Source organism: Mustela nigripes, chromosome 4, assembly GCF_022355385.1.
Source record: "Mustela nigripes isolate SB6536 chromosome 4, MUSNIG.SB6536, whole genome shotgun sequence".
Lineage (NCBI taxonomy): Eukaryota > Metazoa > Chordata > Mammalia > Carnivora > Mustelidae > Mustela > Mustela nigripes.
Window position 1 is genome coordinate 118,486,437 of NC_081560.1, and position 25,236 is coordinate 118,511,672.

The 25,236-nt window shown below is 47.7% G+C and overlaps 1 protein-coding gene across 9 annotated transcripts in view; it reads left to right on the forward strand.

Annotated features, from left to right (window-relative positions):
- The window catches only part of SGMS1 (sphingomyelin synthase 1), a 267,166-nt gene that overhangs the window by 71,911 nt on the left and 170,019 nt on the right, over positions 1 to 25,236 (forward strand). For 5 of the 9 annotated variants that reach the window (XM_059397416.1, XM_059397415.1, XM_059397413.1 and 2 more), the window contains 2 exons: positions 12,416 to 12,506; positions 14,184 to 14,231. The exons of 2 other annotated variants lie outside the window; for them this stretch is intronic. The gene's annotated coding sequence lies outside the window, so the exon portion shown is untranslated. The remainder of the gene's footprint in view (positions 1 to 12,415; positions 12,507 to 14,183; positions 14,232 to 25,236) is intronic. 2 more of the 9 variants (XM_059397414.1, XM_059397417.1) reach the window with 1 other exon arrangement.

Consider the following 25,236-nt stretch of genomic DNA (forward strand, 5'->3'; position numbering starts at 1 on the left):
TCAGTTGTTGATCCATTAGGTACTTTTGCATTTTCTAGTGGTGAAGAGTGATGATAAACGTTGATAACATAAAATTTTATCCTGATTTCTGATTATCTCCTTGAGGTTTCAAGTGGACCTGGGTCAAAGGGCAGAAGCATTTTATGATCTTGGTACAGGATGGTCAGATGTTTTACCTCATCCTCATTAGTGTTGAACACTTTTTTTTTTGCTAACGTTGATTTAATAGGAAAATTTGGCATTGCTTCACTTTACATGCTTTTAATACCAGGTGACGCTGAGCCCAGGTCCATTTGGCAAGTTGTTAGGATGCCAAGTGGTTTAACTTATTTTTAGTTCTGCAAGTGACCCATGAGTACACCTCCTGAAAGATTTGAACAGTGCTGACAAAGTCCCCTTGACCGCCTTCTCCCCCATCCCCCTTCCAGCCCCAGGGGTAACCACTTCCCGTTGGGTGGCTTTGGGGACTTTCACTGTGTGTGCATGTGTGCAGACAGACAAATGGGTACGTAGTATGGGAGGGTTTGAATGTGTAGGGGAGCGCAATTTATGGTTTTCAGAGTTTTTAATTCATCATGGAAGTCTCTGTAAAATACAGATAACTCTTTTTTAACAGGAATACAGGATTTCATATTAAATGTACCATGGTTCATTTAGCTATGTATTTATTAAAGCATTTCTATTTTCCCCCTTTCCCTTTTTGAGTCATATAAATGTGCATATATATGTACAATGTCATATGTATCTTTTATGTTTTTATTCAAGACTAAATGTTTTTCTTAACAGGTTTATATATGTTCTCTTTTATAATAATGAATCGCTATTATTACTTTCTACAAGAAAAATAATTAAGAAATCATGTGAACGTATACTGTGTGTAAACTCCTTTAGAAATAATGACCTTTTAAAAGCCTCTAAAGAGGTTAAATATTGTATGTTGACAACTGATGACTCAGATGAGCTGAGAGCTAAACGGGGAACCTTCCTGTTACTCAATTTTGCATTCCGATTTGAAGCCGATGGATTTTTCAGACACGTTGGTGCACTGCCCTTTCCCAGAGCCTCGTGCTGTCCTTGCACGCTTACTGACTTCGTGAGTTCTGCGGACTCACTACGCCGAAGACCACAGCGAAGGAGCACTAGTATATAAAGGGGAAAAAAAAGGAATTCGTCATTACAAAATTTTGAGTTAAAGAAAAAAACAACAACCACCCTGTAATCCTGACCTATGCTGTTTCTGTCAAATTTCAAAAAAGAATGTAAACCCAAAGTAAAATGAAAGAATTTCTTGGAGGAAATTCTCTCCATTTATTTTTCACTGTCTTACTTTGTCAAAGATTCCAGGGAGGTTTTAATAGTTGCCTGATGTTTCTGTGCTTAGAACATGACATGGAGATGTTAGTTTCCTTAATGAGACCCTGTGTTCACTGTACTCAGGCTTCATACGTCTTTTTGTCAAGATCAATATCTCATTTGCTTTTTAAAAAAGATTTTATTTGACAGACTCAGCAAGAGAGGGAACACAAGCAGAGGGGGTCAGAGAAGGAGAAACAGGCCTCCCTTGGAGCAGGGACCCCAATGGCAGGGCTCGATCCCAGGACCCTGGGCTCGATCCCAGGACTCTGGGATCATGACCTGAGCCGAAGGCAGATGCTTAATGACTGAGCCACCCAGGCGCCCCTCAATATCTCATTCTTTGGGTGTATATGGCATCGATCTCCTTTGTCAGTGGGCATTTTGGGATTCCCCAGCACGCTTGGAGCTCCCCTGAGACAGTGATGAGCAGACCAGTCCTGGCAGCTAACTCAGTACCAGGACTAGTGATGGTCCTTAGGGGATTCCCACGAGAGCTGACGTACTCAGTGGCTCTCACGCTGAAAGAGATCAGTTACACTTCTATCCCACGGTTGTAGCAAGTGCAGGACATCCAAACCTGAACCAGGTAGCCCTAGGATGGATGGATGGACCCGTCTGAGGTGGAATACGTAAAAACCATCTTCCCGGTAATTTTGGGGAGGATTGTTGGAGGTAATGTGGAAAGCAAAGCTCTAGCATTTTTATGGCTTTTAAATATACCTGGACACAAAGTTTAACTACACACATGAATGTGAGTAATTCAGTCTCAAGCCTGAATCTGGCCGCAGAATCTGGGTCGCAATCCTGGCTGTGCCACCTACAAGCTGATTTCTCACCCTTCCGCTCTGACCTTCATTGTCCTGTCTGTAAAATCGGGGGAATAGTGCCCACTTTATCTTGCTGTTGCTAGGACTAGGCTGAGGTCTGGCACATCCCAAGTGCTCGGTCAGTGGAGACAGTGAGATTGTTACCGGCAGGGCACCCCAGAAGTTTCTTGCAAGCTTTGGGTGATGAGTGTGGGGTAGGAAAAAAATCTTGTCCTTCTGCCTTCTAGGTTCCCATTCTAGGTTCTCAGCTAGGGCCCAGTACCAAACGACAGATCAACAGGAGAAAAGCAGTGTATTAATGTGTATATCTCATATGTACATGGGAAGAGTAGCTCATAGAAGTGACTAAATTTGGGCTTACGTACCGTCTTCAGCTAAAACAAAGAAAGCCAGGCGTGGAGGGCGGGTGATGGAAAGGTGATCAGGAAAAGTACAGCAAGCCAAGGAAGCAAGCAAGCCAGCCACCCTCTCAGTGGGTAAGGGTCTTCTGTGAGTCGTCTTTTTTATCTTTCTCTTCCTGGTGCATAGAGGGAGACACCCTTGTGAATGGAGATTTCCTTTGTACGTGTACCCTCATGAAAGGGTAACTTCTTAGTTTTCTGAGCTGCTTTTGTGTCTACTGTTTTTCCAAATAATTGGCTCACAATGGCCCTTGGGCCAAAGAGGCATATTTGGGGGAGCAGATTCTGGTCTTCTGCCGTAGGGAAAGTCCTGGCAGCAGCAGACAAGGGAAAGAAGGGAGGTTGCTGGGTGGGAGGAGCGGACTCCACATGCCCCCTCTGTGGGGCGGTTGGTGGAATGGGCAGGTGAGAGCTGTGCAGCCTGCAGACCCTAGTTTGGTTGCTACTCTGGGGATTTGGGAAGACTTTTCCATATGTGGTGTCATGGCCGACTCTTCTCCCTGGTTCAGCATGCAAGTAGACCCATGGACGGAGGAATGGGGTTGCCTGTCTGTCACACCCTTGTACCATTTTTATTGCGCACCCCGTTCTGAATGCCTAGGGATGACCAACATGGCATTTCAGTCAGTGGGCTTCTAGGTTTCTTTGTGGAGTTTCTAGGTTTCTTAGGAGTCACTTAGAATTACAAGGATAAGGGAGTTTATAATGGTAAAAGGATGTACAAAGTGTGGCACTTTCCCCAAACGAATAGAATAGCTTGTTACTATTAAGAAAAGTAAAAACCGAAAAAAGAGATTTAAGGTACCTGTGTATATTCCTTTTAAGATAGAAAATAAAGTCAGGCGCACACTTTAGGGGTGAGTGTTCCCCTTCTGGTTAGATGCCTGATGACGGGGGTCTTCGCATGGCGGGGCTGACCTAGGGACAGGGCCTGCTCCAGCTTTCTGAGCTGTGAAACAGTTGTTGAAGTTTCTGAAAATCTTTTATTTGAGTTAGTTCTGGGATTTTGTATAAGAGATCACATTCAAGTGGTTTTTCCCAGAAGGCCTTGTTTTGGGGACTAACCTCTCTGTGATACCAAGAGCAGATCAGTAAGTCCTCTTCTTTACTGTTTTTAAACCTGATAGAAGGAGAAGTTATCTCTTCTGTGTTCAGTGTCTGCGTGAGTACCTTCTTTGAGTTACACTTTACTGTGTTCCTAGCTCTTACTTAGTAAGGATGTAAGAAACCCTGTAACAGTGCTTCTACTTGTATTGTCAAAAAAAAAAAAAAAAAAAGATGATTTGGGAGCACCTGGGTGGCTCAGTCTGTGAGGTATCTGCCTTCGGCTCAGATGATGATCTCAGGGGCCTGGGATCAAGTCCTGCCTCTGGCTCCTTGCTCAACAGGAAGGAAGCCTGCTTCTCCTCTTGCCCCTCCCCTCCCCAGGCTTGTACACATGCCCTCTCTCCCCCTCTCTCTCCCTCTCTCAGATAAATAAATAAATTTTTTTTTAAAAAGGGGGTGATTTGTTTTTTCAATACTTAGGGGGAAAAAGCCCTTTTATATTCTTTCTTTGATCCGAATTAGATGGTCTACTCCATTTCCCTTTGAGCTCTGGCTATCAGAAATTTAAAAAATTGTTTTAATATTCAAGCACAACAAACTGTTATCTTGTGGTTGGAAAATCAACTTCTTTTGTTCATTTTGTGACTTTATATTTATGCCTGTTCCTTTCAAGTGCACAGGGTGCTTTCTTGGATATGGATAACATTGAAATAATCTAATAAAGTGAATTTCTCTTGATAGTGTCATTCATTTATTTGGCTTCTATCTGTAAGACTTTTGTATAGAGGGCGCCTGGGTGGCTCTGTTGGCTAAGCATCTGGCGTCGGCTCAGGTCATGATCTCAGGGTCCTGGGATCGAGTTCCACTCCCTCTACCCCTTACCCTGCTCATGCTTTCTCTCTCAAATAAATTTTTAAAAAGTCTTAAAAAAAAAAAGAAGACTTTTGGACAGAAAATGAGATGCAGTTTTAGTTTGGCTATGCAGAGGCCAGGGGTCTTGATGGAAACACTGTGGCCAGTAAACCCTGGGACGGCTCAGGCACTGTGTGGTTCTTCACGGGGGACTAGGATGAGCACTGCAGATCTGGTGACGATTTGAAGTATTTAGCGTGTAGATGGCCTGGGCTGCTGTTCACTTGGAAGAAAATGATGAGGACTGGATGAAGAAATTGCAAAGCGCACGGAGAAGAGGAACGTCCTTTCTTATATTGTGGGTCTGAAGTGTGCGGCTGCCCTGATCGCTCCCTTGCTCTGTGCCCTCCTGCCCTGGGTTCTGCTCTGCTGAAAGCCCTCATTGTGCAGGACGCTTGTTTGTTTACGGCCTGTGTCTCCAGGAGAGCTGCTGGCGCTCTGGCCTTGGTCTTCTTTTGTCGGCGGCACCCGGCACAAGGCTCACAGTGTGTTCTTGAAATTCGTGATTCGTGTTTCTGAAATAGCAGATCAGAAGACACATTTTAGGCCAATAACTATTTCAGTATATGGGCAAATATTTTGAAGAGTCAAAGAGGGTTGGGGGCATTTTTTGTGCCTAAAATATATGCCAAATTCAGAAAATCCAATCTCCTATAGCCCTGTGTTTCTTGAACTGTCCAGTTTCTAAGAGCAGTTTGGTGCTGAGGGTGGCTGGAGTGGGGTAGGTGGCGCTTCGTCAGGCAGCCTGGCCTGCCGTGTCGCCTGTGCAGGTGTGCGTGGCGCCGGGTGTAGGCATCCACTTACAGGTTTTGAAGGCCTGTTGTGCTGAGGACGCAGTGGCGACCAGTGTGGACTCTCCCCCAGGGACAAGGTTCCTGCTTCAGAAGTATTAGACGCAGATTTATGTCTTGACAGTTTTTAGTTTTTAAAAAAATATATTTTATTTATTTATTTGACAGAGAGCGATCACAACTAGGCAGAGAGGCAGGCAGAGAGGGGGAAAGCAGGCTCCCCACTAAGCAGGGAGCCCGATGCGGGGCTCGATCGCAGGACCTTGGGATCATGACCTGAGCTGAAGGCAGAGGCTTAACCCACTGAGCCACCCAGGTGCCCCAGTTTTTACAGTGAACTTTGTGGTTGCCCTCTGTTTTCCTTGAGGACAGGACGCAGAGAAAACCATTAGTGAGAAAGCTTGCTGGTCATGGGTTGTGCTGTCTGTGACAAGGATGCTGTGCTGTAAACGAGACCAGACTAGGGTATGCTGATGTACCTTCTCCTCCTGTACCCAGTCTCATGCCAGACACAAGCTCTGTGTGCACTACTGATGTCACCGTTGTCCCAACCCCGGGACCTATGGTGCAGATGTCTGGTCATATCGGGGTCACCACAGCCAGTTGTGAATGACCCCGCTCTGACGTGTGCTCACTGGACGGTGAGTGAGGTCTGTACTAGAATACGTGGGTGCTGTGTCATGACCTGTCAGCAACTTGGGCTCCTCTGAGGCATAGGACGCACCATGGGGATGAGACACAGATCGCACTGAGTGTTGGTGTCAAGGCCGTGTCTGACCCTGAGATGATGTCCCTGCTCGCTTTGCAGCTGAGTCTTTCAGTTTGGAGCAACAGACTCTGTTTTTTGTCTGTGGTGTGACGTGGAGCCCCTCACTTCCCTACTCTGCGGCTGAGCATCCCCGTCTGTACCGTCAAGGTCATCTGAGGGGTTTGAAGCTTGAAGAGCCTCCGTGCAGCCCTCATCACAGGACCCAGAGTGGAGGAGGCCAGCAGCACAGCACAGCTGTGGGGGACTTTCCTTCCTTGGCGTTTCGTAGCATGGGTTTATAGTTCCTTATAACCATTTACACCTGTTGATACTTTCCTGAGTCCTCGGTGTATTTCGGATCCTATGGGCCACACGCTTCCTAGCCTGCAGACTGGTGCTGTCTGCCAGCTGGGGTTTTCTTATCTGGCTCAGGACTGAGTCTCGATGCAGTTTGCAGTTTGACTGATTGATGGATTGACTTGGATCGTCTTCACTGGCAGGAACTGGAAGTAAGCTCTGTACGTGGGGCATCTCATTAAATCCCTACAGGGAGGACAGTGCCACAGAGAGGTCAGACAGGTTGTTGACAGGAGGACTAGTGATGGACACCCAGGTGCCTAGCCCACCCCTTTCCCTTCAGTGCGTGTGCACCGAGGTGCTGTGCATGATGTTCAGTCTGGGCTGGGACCGTATGCCTGAACGTGTTGTTCTCTAGTTAAAGGGCGCGTGCTCTGTTACAGGTAAAGACAGTATGGGCCATCTGTGACATTGTGCTGTCTGTTCCTGCTGGACCTGTTTCCTAGCCTGTCCCTCCTCTAGTTCTTTGTGGTCTGGTGTCGGGGGAGGCAGTGTGTCGGGTGGTTAAGAGTACAGGACTCTGCAGTCACGCAGTGGTGGGACATATCCCAACTCTGCCTGTTAGAAGCTATGTGACCTAGAACAAGTGCCTTGTCCTTTCTGTGCTTCAGTTTCTCATCTGAGAATAATAAATACTGCTTACCTTAAAGGGTCATTGTGTGGCTTGAGAGCACACATGCACACACACGCACACACATGGTGCTTAGAATGGGGCCCGGCACGTCACATTTGTGGCAGATGATGCCCTGGTGGTGTTCTTTGCACACTGCCGTGGGCTCTGTTGCTCCTGTCTTCACCTCCCACACGGGGCCTGCCCCAGAGCTCCATGTGTGACAGACACTCTGCGGAAGTCTGTTGATGGAGTGGATGGATCTGGATGGGCGGAATGGGTGCACATGGGACCCGCTCTTTTTCATCTTGAAGTTAAATTGGACTCATTGAAATAGGCGATCTCAGCTTGAATAGAATCAGAGTGCTTGCTTTTTGATAAGCAAGAGGCTAGAAATTGGAGGATTAATTTACTGAATCCTTCCGGGAGACTCACAAGGCCAGTATTGTCCCATTTTACAAATAGTAAGTTTTCGTGCATTTTAATCTAATGCCTGTAAGGAGGACATGGGACTTTGAGCCACGGGAGGCAGGGTGTGAATCCTGTAGCCGAGCCTGCGGCCCAGCTGGGCCTGCCCATAGGTCCCCCGGGTGACTTGTGGCTGACGGTGGAGCCCTCTGTGAACACTGTGTTGTCTGTACATACATTGCAGCTTCCGTGAGGCGGAATCCTGGACCCCAGCCCCCGGGATGCTTGAGCACTGGAACAGGAGCCCTGCGTGTTGGAAATCGAAGAGCAGTCATGTCATGGGGACACAGACGGCCATACTCTTTAATTAAAATTTCTTGCTTTGGGGAAAATGTTTACATTGAAGCCAAAGTCTCATAGGTCGAAACACTGTGCTCTGCTCTGTCTTCGGTGGGAATGGAGAAGTACTGCTGGATGCTCCTGGAGTGGGGGTGCTTGACATGGTGTCCCATGGTGGCGCCTCTTCCTTTGTTTTCCCTCGGTTAAACGTGCCCTGTGAGTTTCACACTTTGAGTTAGGTTTCAGAGAGCTCTGCACATCTCCTTTTGGGCCTTTTCCTTTTTTTAAAAACATTTTCCCCAGGAGGGTGGAGCCCGGAGATGGCTTTGAGCCTGGCCGGTATTTCTGATGACCCGGTCAGGGTCTGCAGCGGGAAGAAGGGGACCTGTACGAGTGATGAGCTGTCCTGAGACCCTGAGATCCTGTCCTTCCTGACACACCCTTCACGAGACTGTGCACGGGGCCTTGGCCTGGCAGCTGTCCTCGGCATTCCTGTCCCTGCACCTCCCTCAGCTCAGGTCCACGGTCTGTGGCCAGTGAGACATTGGCTCAATGTTGCAGGGGGTGCCTGATGGAGTACCGTGGAGGGATTCTGGCTCTAATCTGTGTTGGAGCTGATGTGTTCCCCGCGGGGAGGAGCCTGTTGGTTTATACAGTGTAAGAACTTCTTGAGAAGGGGCTTGATTCAGTTATACAGAATTCCAGATTCTTCCTTTGAGAGGTCCTCTTAATCTTTGAACCAGCACACCATTTTTGGTCCCAAGGAGGAGCACCCTTCCCCACCTCCCCCTTGCAGACCTAGTGTGGGCCCTCGGTGAGGTGACTCATGGTAAATACCTATAGCTTAGCATACACCATCAGTGCTTAGTAAATGTTGGCTTTTGATTTAAAAGTGAGCACAGGGGCCAACAGACACATGAAAAAGTGCTCCACATTACTTGGCATCAGGGAAATACAAATCAAAACCACAATGAGATACCACCTCACACTAGTCAGAATGGCTGAAATCAACAAGTCAGGAAATGACAGATGCTGGCGAGGATGCGGAGAAAGGGGAATCCTCCTATGCTGTTGGTGGGAATGCAAGCTGGTGCAACCACTCTGGAAAACAGCATGGAGGTTCCTCAAAAAGTTGAAAATAGAGCTATCCTATGACCCAGCAATTGCACTACTGGGTATTTACCCTAAAGATACAAACATAGTGATCCAGAGGGGCACGTGCACCCGAATGTTTATAGCAGCAATGTCCATGATAGCCAAACTATGGAAAGAACCTAGATGTCCATCAACAGATGAATGGATCAAGAAGATGTGGTATATATACACAATGGAATACTATGCAGCCATCAAAAGAAATGAAATCTTGCCATTTGCGACAACATGGATGGAACTAGAGGGTATCATGCTTAGCGAAATAAGTCAATCAGAGAAAGACAACTATCATATGATCTCCCTGATATGAGGAAGTAGAGGTGCAACGTGGAGGGTTAGGGGGGTAGGAGAAGAATAAATGAAACAAGATGGGATTGGAAGGGAAACAAACCATAAGTGACTCTTAATCTCACAATACAAACTGAGGGTGGCCGTGGAGAGGGAGGTTGGGAGAAGGGGGCATTGGGGAGGGTATGTGCTATGGTGAGTGCTGTGAAGTGTGTAAACCTGGCGATTCACAGACCTGTACCCCTGGGGATAAAAATACATTATATGTTTATTAAAAAATAAAAAATAAAAAAATAAAGATGAAGGAAAAAAAAAAGTGAGCACAGGGGGCGCCTGGGTGGCTCAGTGGTTAAGTGTTTGCCTTTGGCTCAGGTCGCAGTCCCACTGTCCTAGAATTGAGCCCCACATCGAGCTCTCTGCTCAGGGGGGAGTCTGCTTCTCCCTCTTCCTCTGCTGCTCCCCCAGCTTGTGCTGTCTCTCTGTCTCTCTCAAATAAATAAATAAAATCTTAAAAAAAATAAAAAAAATAAAAGCAAAGGTGCCATGAGAATAGGAAGTTTGAGGTACTTACCCAGCTTTGAATGGGGATCATGAAAAATTCCCCAAGATCATCAAGCCTCCATGAGTTAGTCAAGAGAAGAAAGGAAGGCAGGGTGTCTCGTGAAGGGTGATAGCTTTGGGGCGTTCACTGTGATGGGTGGACAGGGTTGGGACCTGGGGTGCAAAGCTAGGTGGCAGGCAGATCGTGGAGGCTCCTGGGACGTTGGGGGACAGATGGTTGGGTTGATCAGGAGCCAGGCACCTGCTTACCCAAGGAGGTGAAATTATGACCTGAGAGCACTGATGGGACAGGTCTGTCTGGACAGAGCGGGGCAAGAGGACAGGTGCACACTGTGTTGACAGGCGTAGCGAGGCTCACCTGCACGTTCTCCACTGCCCGAGGTGGAGCCTGAGGGCACCCGGTGGACCCACCGTGCTTTGGTGGGCATGCTTCTTTTGAGAAACTGGATTAGGCAGGCTGTGGTGTGGATTTCTGGTAAGGAGAAAGTCTGCTTAAGAAGTAGAAAGAGGGCGGGCCACATTCCCACCGGGCACAGTGTGGCGAGTGCAGTGTACATGTGTGTACGCCATGGGCACGCACCTCCTGGCCTGTGCCGGGGAAGGCCCGTTCTCCAGTTTCCTCTCATCTCCACTATGGCATGAAAATACCACTCTCGTCTGACAATTTTGATTGTTTCCTTTTGATTAGCTTTGTGTCTGGGGTTGCAGGGTTCTTTCTTTTTCTTTTTCTTTCTTTCTTTCTTTTTTTTTTTTTTTTGTCTTTTGACCATTTTTTTAAAAAGGTTTTATTTATTTATTTGAGAGGGACATAGCGAGAGAGAGCACAAGCAGGGGAGGGACAGAGGGAGAGGGAGAAGCAGACTCCCTGCCTACCAGGGAGCCTGATACCAGGACTCTGGGATCATGACCTGAGCCGAAGGCAGATGCCTTACTGACTGAGCCACCCAGGAGCTCCTTTTTTGACTGCTTTTCTCCTCATTTTCTCATCAGTGGTTAGAAGTAGGAAGGAATGGTATCTGTTGAAAGGACTCTTTTCCTCGGCGCTAAGTACATGCACCTAGAGAAGAACAAGGAAGAGTTAACAACTAAGTTTTCTTTCTCTGGCAGTCTGTCGTGGCTTGTTAGGCCCCCGATGTCCGTGTAGTTCATGTCGGAGTGACAGCCAATTGGCATCCGAAGGGACTGTCAGCCTCCTGGAAGGGATAGAGCCATTTCCCCGGCACTTTGTTCAGAATTTGCTGGACTGCTTAGGGATCCTGTCTCCCGCCATGGAGGGAGTTGTTGCAGGGAAAGCACACACATATACTTCCAAGAAATGCTGTTAGAAACACTTAAATGAAGAGCCTTTACTGTATGCTCCTGTCTTGATCCTTCAGCCTGTGTCCCGGAAGCATCACTGAGTGCTGAGAGCACGAAGAGGGAAAGACGTGCCACGGGTGCTGGGCTTGCCCTCCTGTGGGGGAACTGGACCGCGGCAGCTAGCTCCGCAGTCCCTCAGAGGAGGGAGGACCCCCATGGGCCCCAGTCTCTGTGTGAGCACCTTCCCGGCTGGGGCCCAGACCCTGGGGGGCCAGCGTGGTGTGTACAGTAAGAGCAGAGCCTGAAGAAGTAAAAGGCGCTTGGTGCTTTGGTCATGTCTCAGGAACTATGTTTCCAGGCTACAAGAAAGAGGAGCCTCACCTTTGCCAGAACTACCCCCTCACCCCATCCGTTGAAGGGTGGGCCTCTCGTAACTTGGCATCTCTGTCATCTAGCACTGAGTCTGAAACAGAGTCACTTAGGGCTGGTTAGATTAATAATTTTGCTGTGGAGTCACAGGAATATCATCTGCGTTTTATAGGAAGAAGGCTTTCCATAACCTCTTAAAGAGTCTGCAACAATTGCCGTAACTAGAATAAGTTGACATTTTCTGGTGAGAATATAATTGATGAAATGTTAAAAAAAAAATAACTGTGACTTAAAGAGAAAAGGAGGGTATGTGGACGAGATCTGTGAATTTCTTAACCATCCTGGTGTGGGTGTTCTACCTTCTGAGTTGTCTGTGGTTAATGAACATTTAACCCAATGACCGTCGCTCTGTCACTCCACAGGCAAAGCCCTTTCTCCATGTGTTGGGTGAGGAAGTACATCCAATGATAGTACAGCTTCTCAGCCTGAAACCATCCTGTTAGGATTTGGTGTTGTGGAATAAGGTTGGAACTAGAGTCACAGACGTGGTTCTTTTCCTCTCTGATAGTCGCTGGAGGAGCGGTCGTGGGAAAGTTCCCTAACCTTTGGGAACGTCAGCTGCTGCCTTTAAAATAGTACTTGCCTACTCAAAAATTTCAAAAATCTTATGGCTCAAATTAAAAAAAAAGAAAAAAGCATGTGAAAGGTCTTTGTAAATAACGAAGAAATTTCAAAGTTTTTCTTTTAAAAACATTAAATTACTATTAATAGTTTTGGTTAAAGATGAAAAATGGCTTAGTCCGGAGAATGGTGGAGATTTTCCTTACTTCCGGTGGCCCTTTTCCCTTTTAAATGTCAAGAATGATGGCGCAAGAGAGTTTCTTTCCCCAGTGGACCCTGGGGTTCCTTCCGGTTGCCTCTTTTCTCATTTCCTGCCCTTACTATTCCAGGCAAAGCCCTAGTGACCGAAGAACGGTAGATCTTCTGAATTTCGAGGGCAGTGAAGTAGGAGCGTAGCAGAGGGCGTACGCAAGACAACACGTAAGTCACACTCTGCCTTTTATCCGTTTGCAGACCTGTCATGGGTCTGAAGTTCCCCAGAGTCGCTCCTGCTTTGTTCTGAGAGTGTACGTGAGGCCCTGATGCATGGAGGGGGCCCCCCAGCTCCACATCAGCCAGGGAAGGCCAAGTCTGGTTTGGGGAGGGAAGGAGACAGGACTGGACTGGGAAGGCAACACCAGCCAGAGTGTAGATGTGTGGGAAATGAAGGGCCCAGGGGGTAGCTTCCGCCAGAGTCGCTGGAGAGGATGGGGAGGACATCGTGAGCTCTCAAGCCACGTAATTAACAAGCACGTTTGTCAGGAAAAAGAGCCACCCGGATTCAGGAAAATCTCTGCTTGAGTCTACACCATTTTCACCTTTAGTGAAAACTCCACATAGTAATTTAATTGTCTGTAGAAGAAATTATGAGGGAAGGTTCCAGGGCCCAGGGACTTAGGGAGCTATTTGGGGCCAGGACTTTTCCTTGACTGTGGAATCGGTTGTGATGGAGGCTCGCTCTCCGGGAAGATTGTGTCTCCACACTGGGACCGCCTTGGGCTGTATCGCTGGGCATGCCCGCCTGCAGTGTCACGAAGGGTTTACTCCAGAACCAGGTCAGCTCGCCGTTGCTCGTGTTGAGAAACAGTCTTGACCAAGAGTGAAAATCCCCTGCGTGGGACTGTGTTCTTCGTGATGGTGGCTGCTTTCCATCCTGGCACACGGTTCTCTTCTCTGTGTACACATGCAGACGGGATATTGCTTCTGTTGCTTCTTCTCCAGCCAGATAAGAGTGCTCGACTGCACGTGGCCTTCCCCAGGGCGCTCAGTTGTGTCGTTCAGATTCACCTGTTGCATGTGATGGTAGTAAATTATTTTTTCTAGTTTAATAAAATCCTTCTTGTAAAAATCTGTCATGGGCACCTGGGTGGCTCAGTCTAGTGTCTGCCTTGGGCTTGAGTCATGATTTCAGGGTCCTGGGATCGAGCCCTTTATCAGGCTCCCAGGGTTCTGCCCATCAGGCGGCCTGCTTCTCCCTCTCCTTCCGCCTTCCTCCTCTGGCTCGTGCTCACTCACTCTTCTCACAAAAAGAAATGAATAAAATCTTAAAAAAAAAATGCATCACCTTTTATCTGTTGCTCCACTTCCTTCCAAAATTGGGTATTTTGTTGCCAGGCTAATGGCTATAAGATAGTGTACCACTCTGGTTTTAATTTGCATTTTCTTGATTAATAGTGGGATTGAGCACTTTTTAGTGTCCTTTGGAGAACAGAGATGTGATTCTAATGTAGGCAGAACTTTCAGTCTTTTATTGTATGGCTAATGTGCTTTTCTTTATTTCTTTTTTTTTTTGTTGGGGGGTTTGGTTTTTGAAATATAGTCTAATATTCTCTTAACTATATGTGTTTGGTTCATTTTCTTTGCTAATCTTTTTTTTTTTTTTTAATTGACTGAAGTTTTTGATTTGTGTTCTCATTCAGTATTTTTTTCTCCATGGGTTTGGAATGCATTCTGTTTCTGTTCTTCTGTGATTGCCCTGAAAGTACACTGTGCCTGCTTCACAGTTTTGAACTCAGTCCATAGCTAAAGTCTTACCATCCCCTCTGAGAACAGTACGAAACTTGTAGGACACCTAGTGAAGAATGTCTCTGTTCTCATGCCTTCCTTTCTCTATTTCAGTTCCGTGTTTTGCCGGACACGTCAGACTATGGTCACCCTTTAGAGATGGTATGTTTAACTTCATACGTTCACCATATCTTGTGTCTTTTCCTTTCTTCTGTTCTGTACCTTTCATCTGCCTCCTTTGGAATTGTCTTCCCTCAGAATCACTGGGCAGTAGTTTCTCTTGATGTTGGTTTATGAGAATGTGTGTTCGTGTTGCTGTTCTGGTTCTTAGCAGACTATCGCTGCCTGCTGGCATTGTGGACATACCACTCATTGTCCTGTGGCTTTCGTTCTTGTTCTTGGGAAATCCACTGTTAGGTCTTTTTTTGGTCATTCTTTGATAAATGACTTGGTTTATTTTGAGATCTGTGTGCGGCTTTTTGTGTTTTATCCTGTATTGTTATGTGTTTGTATTTGTTATGTGTCATGTATCTGTAGATTCGTGCCATTCATTGGCTCTCAAAATTTCCCAGCCGTTGGTGCTCTGAACGCTGTCACTCTCCCGCTCACTCGATTTGTTCCTTCTGGTTTTGATAAGCAGATGTTAGAGCTTCTTTTTTACTTCTCCATGTCTTTTAATTTGTAATTGGTATTTTCTTCCCTGTCCTTTTTTTCTGTTTGATTCTAGGTAATTTCTTAAGATTTAGCTTCCAGTTCAATAATTTTCTCTTCAGTAGTGTTGAATTTTTTTTAACCCATCCTTTGAGTTTTTAATTTCAATGAAAATGTTTCTTAGTATTTTAACAAATATTTAATTTATTTATTTGAGAGAGAGGGAGCACAAATAGAGGCAGAGGGAGAAGCAGACTCTCCACTGAGCAGAGAGCCTGAAATGGGGCTCCATCCCAGGATCTTGGGATCATGACCTGAGCCGGAGTCAGGCACTTAGCTGACTGAACTACCTAGGTGCCCCTAATTCTTCATTTTGAAAAGCTTGATTTCTGCCTCAGGTCTGCCTGAATAAATATATATATATATATAAAGATTTTATTTATTTGACAGAGAGAGACACAGCGAGATAGGGAACACAAGCAGAGGGAGTGGGGGAGGGAGAACCAGGCTCCCCACCGAGCAGGGAGCCCGATGCGGGGCTCGATTCCAGGCCCCTAGGATCATGACCTGAGCCAAAGGCAGATGCCCAACGACTTAGCCACCCAGGTGCCCCTGCCTGAATATATTTAATGGTCTCTTTTTTGCTTGCTCATTTTTTCCCTGTCCATCTTTCATGTCTGTATGCAACACCAAACAGAGTTGTTTCATATTCTGTATTGGATAATGCCGATATCTGAAATCTTTGGTGGTGTATATCTGTGTTTGTGGCTTGTTTCCTTGTGTCCATGGTGAGTATTGATAATGTGCTCATATTTGTTTGATAATTTTATGTCAGAATTCTGAGGTCTTATTGAAATATATGTGGGTTTGTCCTCAGAGCCAGGAAGATGCTACAGAACCAGCACCACATTCGTTTCCTTTGGGAATCCTGGTTTTTGGTTGAGTTCTCCCTCCCTGCCGAAAATGGGGGGTTCCAGATACCCCATCCCATTGCTGTATTCACCCCACCTCCATGAAAACTCCCGCTCTCTTCTTCGCTCAGATTTCAGTGTGCCATCCCTGCCGTGTTTTCCTTGTGTTTGTTTCTTTGTCTGGAGTTAGCCAATGTATGAAAAGTATTCCTCAGATTAATTTTTAAAAAGATTTTACTTATTTATTTATTTGACAGAGTGAGAGAGGGTGCGTGCATGCAAGCTTTAGGGGAGGGGCAGACAGAGAAGCAGGCTCCCCGCTGAGCAGGGAGCCCAATGTGGGACTCGATCCTAGAACCCTGAGATCACGAGCCAAAGGCAGGTGCTTAACCAACTGAGCCACCCAGGTGCCCTCCTAAAATTAATTTATCCAGAATCTAATTCTAGCATAGCAGATGGGCCCTGCAAATACCCAGTCCACCATAATTTCTAAATTCGTGGTACCCAAGCACTGAACTGACTTCACAGTAAGTTTTCTGTATGTGCCCTTTATCAATTTTCTTCAACTCTTTATCTGGTACATTACTTTACCTACGGCCAGGAAATACTGCAGGAGCCATCTCCTTGAGAGCTTCCTAAACTGTCTCGATACTCACATCACACATTCATAGCCTTAAACTTTTGCCTGGTTGGTGGTTTTTGTTTTTTTTTGTTTGTTTTTGTTTTTGTTTTTTTAGTCCTAGTTAATCTACTAATATACTAATACTAGTTCATCTACTGATATTCACTTCCTTGGAAATTCAAATCTCAACTTTTGGAAAAACTCAAAAGCACAGAGTTTTTATTCAGTACTCCTTTCTCCCGCTGCCTAGTCTGTTTCCTGTTAGTGGGTCATTTTTTTTTTTTTTTAAAGATTTTATTTATTTATTTGACAGAGATCACAAGTAGGCAGAGAGGCAGGCAGAGAGAGAGGGCGAAGCAGGCCCTGTGCTGAGCAGAGAGCCCAATGCGGGGCTCGATCCCAGGACCCTGAGATCATGACCTGAGCTGAAGGCAGAGGCCTAACCCACTGAGCCACCCAGGCGCCCCGTCATTTTTCTTTTTATCCAGAATCCCAGGTATAGAAGATTCAGTGGTAGATCTCCCTGTGGATGCCTTTCTTCCTCATGCCACGTGTAGAAAACAGGTGTTTACTGCTGTGGATTAGAAGCATTGTCTCCACCCCCCCCACCCGTCTTTACTTTTGCATATCCCTTTAATAGGCACAGAAAAGAGCATGAAGTCTTTGATTGGTAACATTTCAAGTTGCCTTGGACATCGGTGCAGGAAAACGTTTTGTTTCAAAATGGATGCCAACCGAGGCTGCTGATGTCATAGTTTTTAAATTCATTTAGCAGCAGAATAATCACCTTGGGCAACCACACTCTGACAGGTGCATGTAGGTTACAGCTTGGGGTTGGAAATTACAGGGAGGATTTTTGTAATAGCAGTGTAGTCATAAAAAGGCAGACCCCGGAATCGTTCCTGGGAGGCACTGATCTCTGTGGCCAGACATTCTCTGAAGGACGGCCTGTGCCTACCAGCTCAGTACTTTCCCTTGGACACCAAAGGCGTCAGATGATTAGTGGCTTTTCCTCCCTTGGATGCAGTGACTTAGTCTCTGTCCTCACGTTTTAGATCATTGTTGGCTTGTCAGTTCAGGCACTAGGAAAGGTTGTGGTTAGCTAGCACTCCAGAAGCTTCTACCAGAGAGCCGGGCAGGAGATGCAGAAGAGCTGGGGAAGCTTCCCGAGGAAGCAGCCCCCGTCCCCCGTCTTCCTGGGCCCTGGGGAGTGATTGGGTGGATCGGCCACTGGCCCTTTGGACTTCCCCATTCTCCTTTTACACTGAACATGTGTCCTTGGGAAGGCTGAGATTTGGATCCTTAGCATGATTCTAACAGTTTGCCTGAATGTGGTTTCTTGTGGCGAAGTCTGGACTTTGGTCTGATCAGAGGATGCAGAGAGACAGCCCAGGAACGTGCTCTCTCACATGTCCTTCTCAGGAAGGGTGTGAAGGGTGGGCCTTGACAGTCACTGCCAAGATGAGTCTGCTCACCAGCTCTGTCGCGTGGCCTGGAGCAGTGCTTTGCGGTATGTGCCCTGCGCCCCATGTCTCATGACCTTGGTCCTAATCCGGCTTGTCTAGACCACCAGCGGTTGGCGTCTCCTCTCTCTGACTCAGCACGGGGACACTCGGCCATTGGTAACATTTTCCTCCATTCCCACATGAGGTAATGAACTTGTCTATTTCTAAATAAGGTTTTGAAAAGCGAGCTTATTTTTAGCACCTTCTTCTCTAACTTGACCTCCCTCCTCTTCAGCAAATTTACATCTGAACACTTGTCACATCCTTTATTGGATGCCTTCAGAAAGGCCACAGACGATTTTGATTTGCCTTTTTCCCAGTCTGGGTGTCCGGGGTTGGCAGCGTGGTGTGGAGGGAATCATACTAGGTTCATCGGTTGCCAGAGAGCCTGGGTTCAAGCTGAAGTTCTGTTCGAAGTCTGTAGGACTTTGGTTAATTGCTTAGTTTCTTCTGGATTTAATTTTCCCACCTAATAGCTACCTGAATCAGTTCAGGTGCTAGAGCAGTAGTTCTCCTGTGTTTTGCTCTTAAGAAGTCCTTTATACTCTTAAAAACCATTGAGGACCCCAAGGAGCTTTGCTTAGGTGGGTTCTATCTCGCATTTATGGTTGGTGGGAAAATCTCCCCCGAGGGCGTTCCCCATCCTGAAGCGTAAAGCCTGTGCGTGTATTACCTTACATGGCAAGAGACCGCAGAGGTGCTGAATTCAGCTAAGGATCTTGAGATGGGGAGAGAATCCGGAATGATCTGTTTAACCACATCACCACCAGGATCCCTGTAAGGGGAGGCAGGAGGGCAGCAGGGGGGCGGAAACAGAGGTTGAGGTCTTGCCATTGCTAGAACAGTGGCACGTGTGTGGCCAAGGAGCCCACGCAGCCTCTGGGAGTGGCCAGTGGTATGTTTCCCCCCCCGGAGCTCTGGGAGGAGCTCAGCCCTACCAACACCTTCATTCTGGCCCCATAGGACTCGTTTTTAGATTTCTGATCTCCAGAGCTACAAAATAATCTGCATTATTTTAAGCCACCATAAAGTTCAGTTAAATTTAAATTAAAAAATAATTCATTTAAAAATAACAAACCATTATAGGTTAGCCTAAATTACTTTTTTGGGGAAAATAAAATTTCCTAACTAGTAGTGATAAGACTAGCACTGCTTTACATTTTGTAAATTTCTTTAATTCAGCCTTAATAGGAGATGGACGCTCACATCAGCTCCTGCCTTCAGTCTCTTGTGGCCTCAGATGTCACATAGCCTCTAAACACTTTCCTGTATGCTCATGAGAGTGAGAGGCAGGTCAGATCTTAGTGTTATTATTAAAATAGTTATGGCTTGGGGCGCCTGGGTGGCTCAGTCATTAAGCGTCTGTCTTTGGCTCAGGTCATGGTGCCAGGGACCTGGGACAGAGTCCCACATCAGGCTCTCTGCTCAGTGGGGAGCCTGTTTCTCCCTCTCCCCCTCCCCCGATTGTGTTCCCTCTCTCTCTGTCAAATAAATAAATGAAATCTTCAAAAAAAGAAGATTCATTCTTTAAAAAAAATTTTGGTTCCATGGATTGCCTAAAAGGGGTGTGGCATCTCCCAGGGGTCCCCAGATCTACTTTCGGAACTTCCGGGCTAGGCAAGTGCCCCGTGACCGCACCTAGCTGCAGAGGATGCTGGGAACAATGTTCTCATGCTGGATGCCAGTTACAAAAGTGGGGGTTCTGTTACTAAGAAAGAAAGGGAGAATGGATATTAAGGCATATTTAGGATTCTTGAATTCTTATTATATCAGATTTTGATGCACATAGTAGGTAGGTAATCACCACAATGTTGGTTTCCCTTCTCCTTGCCAGGAAAGATGGGCATTTTGCTTCGACTGCATCCTTTAGAAATAGCTACGACAGGGCACAATGGTATGTAGGCAGAGGCATAATTGCAGCAAATTGCATTTTTAGCATTTGTAGATAAATTACATAAGACATCTTTTGTTTGGTGCTCACAGGCAGCTTTTTGATATCTTGTTTGGGTCTTTTGAACTCAACAATATGCTTCCTTTCCTTGGGTAGGAGGAAATGCGGAATTGAAACGAGATTCAGACTAGCGTTGATTCACAGTTCTTCTTCATGGGTTTGGAAACACAGGGGCGTGACATTTCCTCTGGTTCGTTCTGTAAACAGTTCCTACTGATCCCTGGCAACATTCCGTGGCTGAGGGATAACCCAGTTCCAGTTTCTGATGTGAAAGAGCAGTTAGGAATATTGGTGCTCGTCTACGGCCATACCACCCTGAACGCGCCCGATCTCGTCTGAGCTCGGAAGCTAAGCAGGGTCGGGCCTGGTTAGTACTTGGATGGGAGGAATATTGGTGCTCAAAAGCTTATTAAAAGATGAAAACAGTTGGGGCTTAAGTGGCTTAATTTTGAGCTTGATACAAGGCTCGGTATCTAGCCCACTAATTGATGACCGTGTTTGATAAATTCTCAGCACCGTCCTCATCTTTAAGTCAATTACTGTGATACGTTTTGGGCACGTGAGAGCTTGGGAGATTCTTTTACATCTTAGTGTGTGGTCTTGAACCATATCCCAGACCCCTGGGGTGGGGGCAGCTTCGTGTCTTTGACGCCTCGGATTGTCCGTTGGGCAGACGAGCGGACCGGGAGGGGGAGCTTTGGTGTGGGGTAGAGGGCACAGAAGAAGCACGGGCGGTAATTTGAGAGCCTGATGCATGTGTCCCGGGAAGGTGTCCTTGTCCGGGAGCCCCACTGGGGTGGGTGTTGTGGCGGCCAGAGGTGTCTGGTGAGCTTTCTGAGCTGGAGCTGAGAAGAGCGGTTTTCCTTGTTTTGCTGTTTGTCTCGGTGGAATCTGGGGTGAGAACAAGACTGAAAGCCCTTGGGTGGAACCTGCCAGTCCTTAGCACCTCGCCTGGGACGACTTGGGGTCCCAGCCTTGTCACGGTTGCTTTGATTACCCGTGTACGGGCACGATAGAGAAATTGTAAGTGAAACCAGTGGAAGGGTGACCCCAATAGCTCTTGAATATCTTTCGGGTCATGATTACCTAGTGGTTCTCCACTGGGTACCAGCTCTCCCTGAGATTTGCTGGGTCTTCCAGGAGGGGAGAGTGTGTCTGACTCCCGTGCCTTCCCCTCTCCTCTTCAGGGGCTTACGGTCATGACCGCTGTCCCCCCAGTCTGCCGACGGGCGGTGGGGGTCAAGATGCTAGCTAAGAGAAGGCCATGATTACAAGCCATGTAGTGATTCATTGCAACAGCTAGTGATTTTGAAAGTATGGACTGGGAGAATTTTCTGGTACTTCCAAATAATTGCAATACAATGAAGATTGCAAAAGAAATAGCGTTTTGATGTGGGAGTTCCTGCATTCATCACTAAATGTGAATGCATCCTATGTGTAAGGGGCCCGGCTAGTTCAGGGCCAACAGGGGCTTACCTGTCTCCCCAGCTCTTCAGTGGGCCTCTGGGCTGCCCTGGTAGCTGGCCCTCGGAGGCCCTCACACCCTGCTCCTTGCTGCCTGCACAGGCAGCTCCTGGGGTGTTCAGGAGAGAGTATGTGATGGTTTAGGCAAGCATAGGGTCTTTCTGGAAAGAGGCAGAATTTGCAGCAAGCAAGTTATTCCGTGTCTCCTTTCTTACTGGTGTCATAGCTGACGTCCACAGCACCTGCTGTAAGGCTCACCTCCATGTGAACTCCCGGTCAGAAGTCCCTAGACGTGAAGTCACGCAGGTGGAGCCTGGCCTTTCCCTTCCTCTTCTCCTCCTCGAGGGCAGCTGCTGGTTTCCCAGCAGGTCCCAGACCGGCCCAGTCCCCAGCTCCGTCAAGATGGGCAAGTCTTGTTTCTCACCCCCTCATTTCAGCTCCTCTGTCCGGTCCCCGCCCCCTAGATCCGCGGGCGTCCTACTCTTTGCTTTGGCTCCATCGTGCGCTGAGTCTTGAAATGGACCTGCTGTCTTGGGGCTCTGAGTGGTCTTTCCCACTGAGACCCGTCGGTCTTGGTGCACTCCCTTGTGCACCCCCCCCCCCAGCACATGTGCCGTGCATGGAGCTGCGCCTTACACGGTCACGAAACATTTCCCGACGGACACCAGGGATTGGGGAGGTGAGTCAGAGCGTTGGGGCTGTTGGTACAGAAGCGGGGAGAGCACACGGGAACCAGCAGTAGAGATCACCACCCGTAAAGGTGTGTGTAGGCTCCAGGGAGAACGTTAGCAGGTAGCGGGTGGTGATGGAGGCCCTCTGCCCTGGAGGCCTTGTGGGTGTGAGCCCCTCCCATCAGAGGAAAGCCAGCTGCCAGCAACCGGCCAGAAGCCTCGAGGGGTTCCTGTGTCCCCGCTTCCCAGTGGGATTCCACTGCACCTGGCCTAAGCTGCGCACGCCTCTGTAACTAAAGGTCTCTGTTGGTGGAATTTGACCCAGTGTGGCAGGTGGTTGGAAGGGAGTTTTGGAGGCCATAGGTGTCTCTCAGGTGACATCACATGGGCACTTGTCAATTCTGTATTTTTTGGGCCAGGCTCTGGACCTCAGATCAGCTGTCCTGAGCTCTGCAGGCTTGTTTGGATTCTGCTTTAAGAATTTGTGGACTGTAGAGGCACCTGGGTAACTCTGTTGATTAAATGTGTGACTCATGATTTCGGCTTGGGTCAAGATCCTCAGGGTCATGGGATTGAGCCCCATGTTTGGCTCTGTGCTCAGCGTGGAGTCTGCTTGGGATTCCCTCTCTCCTCTCCCTCTGCCCCTCCCCTGCTCATGTTCTCGCTTGCTCTCTCTAGAATAAGAAAAAAAAAATTAGCATACTCAGTGCTCAGTGGCTCTGGTACTAGATTTCCTGCTCCCACAGTGAGGCCTCAAACACCGAGTCTGTGTGTGAGGCTGGACCCAGGGACCTGTGTGGTCCAAACCAGACTGTGTTTGAATTTTCCATGTGCTCTTCTCCTTCGTGGCTGGTACTGGTCACAGTTGGTCGTTGTGCGTATGTGTTTTTCTCAAGGCAGGGCATAGCACTCTCCCATTCACCCTTGTGTCCTGTCACCCACCCTGGGCTTGGTGTAGAATACAGAAGGGACAGGACGGATACCCAGCCTGCAAAGTGAACTCCTTTGTCAACAGTGGTTTGCACACAGGGCCTGAGGATAGATACCTGATGTTTAATTTGGTCAAGAGAGAGGGCAAAAAGAGTCTTCCAGCAGCAGTAATGGTTATAAAACCACAAAGGTCTTTTCCAGAATAGGTGCTTGGAAGGAGCAGATGGATGCCCTGGTTGTGGTGGTGGTTGCACAAATCTGTACAAGTGATGAAGTGTTATAGAACTGTGCAAAACAAAAAAGACAACACAGTAACCAGAAACATGTCAAAACTAGTAGAGTAGACTAGTTTTGAGTAGAGAGTTTGAGTTTCCCAGAGTTGACTCTGGGAAAGGCCTGTCATTGGGTTCAAGGCTTTGGGCCGGCATCTGGTACTGCTGTTGATAATTGTGCTGTGGTTGTGGAGGATTGGGTGCGGGGGCTTGAGGAGGGACACGTGGGAACCCTGCTCTTTTTGCAACTGCATCTTGAGTCTAAAATCATTTCAAAAGTCAAAAAGTGAAAAACAACGAAATACCGCTTCCTACGCATGAGAATGGTTAAACATCAGAAGAAACAAAGCCAGGCACTAACGAGTCCGTGCTGCTGGCGGGCTCCTGGGACAGGTGGCTGTGGCCGCTCTCTGGGGGGCAGTGAGGTGGTTTCTGGCCACGTCAAGCTTCTGTACCCCAAGTCAACTGGCAGTTCTGCCTTGACGAACCCTGCCCGAGAGGAAGGAGAACCCGAAAACCTGGAGGCTTTCTTCGTGACTGCCGCAAACTGGGAAGCACTGAATTCTCCTTCAGCTTGTAATGGGCGCACGAGCTGGGATGTTTTTCGGCGGAATGCTCACTCTGCCGTGACAGGAACACACATTGTTCCTGGAATGATTCTCACATGTATTATCCGTTTTGTGAAAGAAGCCAAACTCAGAAAGGCACATCCTGTTTGACTCTCAAGGGTCTGTGCCGTGTGTTCCCATGTCTCGTGGCGTTCTGGCCGAGGCTGAAGGACAAGGTCAGAAGACAGATGGGTGGTCATGAACGGGCAGGCGAGGCTTCACTTACAAAAGGCATAGGGAGCTCTTTGGAATGGATGAAATGTTCTGCATCTTGATGGTGAGGTGATTACGTGTCTGTATGGTTTGGACAAAAGTGAGAAAGGTGTGCGCTAAAATAGATGGGTTCCTGCGTAAATGACGTCTGAATAAATCTGACTTTAAGATGACACCAGCAGCAGCAACAAAAGTAAATAATTAACGATGAGCTTTGGTTTGACACCCACGAGGACAGCTGCATCTGCTGCTTGTCTGTGTTTGGGTAAGGACGTGCTGGGTCCTCCGTGGTCCAGGATGGCTTGTCGGGACTCTGGCCTCTAACCATTCCCACAGGGGCGAGTGCTCTACTATTTGTAAAACATGGAGGTTCAAACAAGAGCTTTTGTTCGAGCTTTAGTGGCGGCAGTCGGAGGCACGTGTCACGATGTGAACATGAATCCAATGTCACTCTGTCTCTTCTCCTGGCTCCTTCACCATTAAAAGTGTCATTAATGGGGCGCCTCAGTGGCTCAGTCGGTTAAGCGTTTGCCTTCGGCTCAGGTCATGATCTCAGGGTCCTGGGATTGAGCCCCGTGTGAGGCTCCCTGCTCCGTGGGGAGTGTGCTTCTCCCTCTCCCTCTGCCCCCACCCGACTCGTGCATTTTCTCTGTCTCTCTCTCTCAAATAAATGAATAAAATCTTAAAAAAAAAAAAAAAGTGTCATTAACAGAGCAGACAAGGTTTTGCATTGTTTTCCATCTCAGCCGTAACTGTGCTGAGATCTCCCCCGCCCCGTGAGTTATAAAATGTCCCATCAGGTTCAGTGTGGTGGGAGGGGGGAGGGCTCTTCTCAGCGCCATAGCCCCTAGTCCAATTTAAATATAACTCGCAAATGTTGGCCGCCGGAACTGAAAGGTCCAGACTGGAAATGAGAAGATCCGGAGTGGCGAAGTGCTGTCTCCCAGTCATCCACAGCCTTTGTAAGTCAGAGTCCGAAGTTGATTTTGAAAGGAGATTTCCACAGTGGGCGCCTGGCTGTGATTTCGGGGAGTGACAGGTACAGGGCCCACTGGCGAAGCAGACAGGTGGGTAAGGCTTGTCAGATGACAGCAGGCTCTCCCAGCAGAAGATGCCTCATTCATTTGAAATCGGTGCTCCCTAGATTGGTTTGGAATTAGTATAATCCAGTAATCATTTCTTCCTGGCTAGGAAAAACAGCTTGCTGTTCCCAGGGAGCTTCCTATCCCCCAGGCCCTGCACAGCCCAGTAGATCCTGTCCTGGAAGAGAGCCCAGGGGAAGAGGCCCAGACCCGAGGGGTGGTGCTTGAGGTGGGGCCTTGATGTGTAGGTGGGATTGAGTTTGGTGTAGCAAAGAGAAAGCCCAGGC